At 41.3% G+C, this 4,889-nt stretch overlaps 1 pseudogene; it reads left to right on the forward strand.

Annotated features, from left to right (window-relative positions):
• Positions 1-3,892: 3,892 nt before the first annotated feature.
• LOC114033575 lies at positions 3,893-4,386 on the forward strand (annotated as a pseudogene).
• Positions 4,387-4,889: the final 503 nt, after the last annotated feature.

Consider the following 4,889-nt stretch of genomic DNA (forward strand, 5'->3'; position numbering starts at 1 on the left):
CTCTAAGAAGGGTCCTTGAGTTTTCCCACAAATTTCTGGAACCCAGCCTCTGAACCCAGATTCCCGGTGTTCGAGTGAGGCACCCTGCCCATCCTAGTCAATAATCCTTTTAACTGCTCTTTCACTGTGGCTCTCTGGCAACTTCACTGTTTCCACTGTCTGCATCTGGCCCACCCCAGCCCACTTTGATTATTCAATCAGCTTACTTGCCACTCCTAGATCCCATGCAGATCTTCCCACAGTCTTTCTTGAGTTAAGTTGCCAGACTCATTAGGAGTCTGGCCTGATTTTATTAGTATTACAATAAACTCCCTACTTGGACTGAAAGAAGTCTTGAGTGGCTGAATTCTTTCAAGTCAGAGCCGTGCCCTATACCCTTGCATTTCAGGGTTTCCATAAGCCCTAGACCACAGCACAGGCAGAGTCATAATCTCATATATCCCATAAGGAGAAAAACTTTGTTAAATAGTCTCTACAAGTACACAAAGTCAGGCTACAGGTCAAACTACTTAGAAGACTCACCATGGACTAATTTGAGAAAAAAGATTTACATGTCATGGTCAACCTAAAATAAAGAACACTACCAAAGCAGCAAAAACTAGGATCTATAATGGAGGCAAAGGGATCATGATATGATCTGGGGCCACCATGAAGCACCAGAGGACTGGAGTGCCCCAGATGGCTGGAGTGGAGGGCAGGGTTAAATACATTTCTCATTAGAAAGTCCATAGAGAAGGCAGAGGGATACTCTGGAGTGGCAGCAACAGGGAAGGTCAAATAAAGTTTGTTTTACAAAATAATCAGAACTAGGGGGGCTCCTTCTTTCTTCAACTGATTTCAATAGCCCTCCTTTTAACTGGTTTCAATTGCCCTCAGGCAATTTGCAGCTCTGGGATCAGGCGAGGTCAGTTCATAGCTGCATTTAAGATCACCAAGGTAACCAAGAGACATAGAAAACATAAACACCATGAAACAAAAAACTAAAGTAATATAACAGCAATCATCAATATTAAATAACATCAAGTCTCCTTATAACCTGGTAACCCATTCCAATGTTCATTTAATCAGCATATTTCATTGTGAGTCCAAAATGTCCCAGATAGTTGTCTGGTCCCTGGAAACATCTTCCCTTGGACATTCTGGAAAAGGTCTCATTCTCAGGGCAGCTCTGAAGGGAGCTCCTCCTAATAGATCTATTTCTCTGGTTCCAAGTCATTTGCAGAGATTCCTAGGAAATCCTGCCAAAATCTGCCAGTAATAAGACTCAATACAATTTAGTACAATCTTTAAAGAAGACAGCTAAGTAGCTTAGGGGACAGAGCACTGGACTGAGTCAGGCTCAGAATTAACCAGGTAGGAAAATTTCCTGTTCAGAAAGGAAAATAGTACAACAGGGAAAGTGAACCAAAGGATCCTATCTTAGCCTACACCAACGTTGTCCCCTCAACTTTTCCCAGGCACAGATATCCACTTGCAGAAGTTCTCAGTTTGCACTCCCTTTGGGCAGCATATGGCATTCCCTTTGAATGGTAGATTATTGGCTTCATGATAATTCAGACAATCATATCTGAAATAAAAACCTTGAACAATATAAAATTATGGTCCCAAGAGATTTTGATTGCATTCATTTTGTTTGTGCAAAACCTTTTTTAATTTCATGTAATCAGAATAATCTGTTTTACTTCCTGTGATCTTCTCTATCTCTTTTTGGTCATAAACTCTTTCCTTATTCATAAATCTAACAGATAAAATTTTGTATGCTTCCCTAATCTGTTTATGATATCACTCTTTATGTTTAAATCATGTCCTCATTTTGACCTTGTGAGATGTTGTTCTATACCTCATTTCTGCCAAACTACTTTCTAGTTTTCCCAGCAGTTTTTGTCAAATAGTAAGCTCTTGTCCCAAGAGCTTGAATTTTGGAGTTTATCAAACACTAAGTTATTGGGGTCATTTATAACTGCATATTGTGTAAGTAATCTATTCCACTGATCCATTACTTTATTCTTAATCACTACCAGATTGCTTTGATGATTGTCACTTTGTAACATAGTTTGAAATCTGGTATTGCTAGGCCAACTTCTCTTATATTTTTAACTAATTTCCCTGATATTCTTAACCTTTTGTTCTTCCAAATGAATTTGTTATTATTTTTTCCTAGCTCTACAAAATAATTCTTTGGTAGTTTGATTGGTATGGCACAGAGCAAGTGAATTAATGCAGAATTGTCATTTTTTATTATGTTAACTTGGTGTACCCATCTACAATTAAGATTTCTCCAATTATTTGGATCTGTCTTTATTTGTGTGAAGAGTATTTTGTAATCATGATCATATAGTTCCTGGGTTTGTCTTGGCAAGTCAAAGTCTTTAGTGACTTGGGCCCCCTTGCAAGGTAGTCAGTTCAAACCTTAATAGAAGGACTGTTACATTAATAACAGATTAAAATAATCAATTTTAAAGGGTATGTAGTCTCACTTACACCCAGCAGGCATTGGGAATCAAGGTACATGTTAGGGGTTCTGTCTTTCCCACCTGCTCAAGGCTACAAGGGCTCATTTTAGCTATGCAAAACCTGGATTTGTCTGTTTTCCTAACCCCACCGCTTCCTCTACTTGCCCCTTATAGCTAAAGTCTCTCAGACAATTCAAAGTCACTCCATCTCATGAGAATAAGGAGTCACAAGATTGTCCTTCTGGTAACTGCCTAAGGCCCACTTGGGCAAGGATGAAGATAAAGATATAAAATCAAATTAAAGTACTACTATCCTGCTGTAGGATCTTGATCTGTGGACATAGAATATAGACACCTGGAAGGACTTTGAGAGGCCAGGTGTATTGAACATACCCAATTCCCAGACTCCCTTTACATACTCCAAGCTGACATGGACAGGACCATTCAATGGCAGTACAAATGTGGGATGAACAAAATTATATCAACAATGAGTCCTTTGAAGACAAATAGATGCTCCTAGAGCTATACGTTTTAAGGAAAGGGCTAGACCAGTCATACTTCACTGTCTGGCCTTTATCACCATTCTTCAACTGCTTTCTTTTTTTGCCCCAGTGCTCCTTCTCCCATTGTTTAGTTCTTCCCAGAACCTCCATATTGAGTAAGGGCCCAGAGTAGTTATCCTTCATTCTCTGGACTTCACCACCATGCCCCTAGTGGGTACTCCCCCCACTCCCTTTTCAGTTCCTTTTATTTTTTATCTCCCCTTGCCTGGGGGGCAAGGACTATCTTTCTTTCACTCATACTTGGATCCTTAGAACTTAGCTCAGAGGTTGCCACATAATAAGTTGCTTAATAAATGATCCTTGACTTGACTGCCATAAAGTCAAGGGAAGAAGAGGGAATATAGAAAAGCCTCAGACAGACAGCTAGCTAGCTGTACAATCTACTCTTCACTTGTACAGTGATCATCAACAATTTAAGAACCCAGATTGAGAACTTGGCCTCTGCCTTATGAAGGAATAGGAGTGTCTTTTGTCCCAACTTCACTGAGATCAGAGGCCATTTCCACACATTACTGTACTATACGGTACTGTACTGTAGGACCCCCTTGTTACATTGGGAGCTTATGAAAGGCGGATAACTAAAGGAGTGATGATGACAATCAACTTCATTGTAGGGCTAGTGACCTCCAGTTTGCACTGGAGCATTGTCATCTGTTCCTTAAAAGATATCGGCCATAATGCAGATCAAAAGAGTAGTGAATACACCTCTCCCCCATTCATACCCACTTTGGCAGCACAAGCAGGAAGCATACGTGCTTGGACTGTAAGAAGAATTTCTGCATTTCCTGCTTGGGCCAAGTAGGAAACAGTGCTCACCTCTACTATCTCTGCCAGTGTTTCCTCACCACAACCTTTCATCAAGAAGAACTGATGAAAATGAAGGCTAATTGCCATGTGCCACAGAACCAAGAAGAAGTAAAATGCCTGGAGAATGTAGCAAGCACTCTTACGGAGGATGAAATGTAGTGCAGTCTATTGACTCTGAGGACAACTTTGTGCTAGTTTATTGTATGAATGTGGAAGACATTGAGACCCTCACTGTATGGCAGCTCAAAGAGATTGTGGCTCAGGATTTTGTGAATTGCAAAGGCTGCTGTGAGAAGTGGGAGCTGATGGAGAGGGTGACCCAGCTGTACAGGGAGTAGAAGGTCCTCTAGCATTTGGTGTCTGGAGATGCAGATCAAAATGGGGAGCCAGCACCATCTAGTACAGAGGAAAATATATGTAAGATTTGCATGGACTCACCTATCAGCTGTGTCCTATTGGAGTGTTGCCACATGGTCACTTGAACCAAGTGTGGGAAACTGATGAATGAGTGCCCCATCTGCCACCAGTATGTGATCCAAGCTGTGCATATCTTCAGATCCTGATGGCTGGAACTAGGTACCTCCTTGCCTTATGGGGCAGATCGGTTCTCTCGTGGATTGACTGAGAGATTTGCAAAGTATCACCTCAAGGCCATGGCCAGCAAAAACAGGAAGAAACCTTGGGAGCTTCCTGCTTGTCTATCAGTCACGCCCTTTTCACCACAACATTTTCCACCTCAGTGTTGGGATCTGATAGGGTTCCCTTCAGGGATAGGGAACCTGTAGCCTCAAGGCCACATGTGGCCTTCTAGGTTCTGGGTGTGACTTTTTGACTGAGTCCAAGTTTTACAGAACAAATCCTTTTATTAAGGGGATTTGCTCTACAAAGTTTGTGTTCAGTCAAAGGGTTGCACTTGAGGACCTAAAAGGCCACATGTGACCTCAAGGCCACATTTCCTCACCCATGCTAGCCAATGGGAACTTAATTAGCTCAGCTTGGGCAGAAATCAAATGGGCTCAGTCCCTATTTCATATGATCATTTGGTAAAAATAAATTTGTGATAAAC

Source organism: Vombatus ursinus, unplaced genomic scaffold, assembly GCF_900497805.2.
Source record: "Vombatus ursinus unplaced genomic scaffold, bare-nosed wombat genome assembly UNPS02007284.1, whole genome shotgun sequence".
In the NCBI taxonomy this organism is placed as follows: Eukaryota; Metazoa; Chordata; class Mammalia; order Diprotodontia; family Vombatidae; genus Vombatus; species Vombatus ursinus.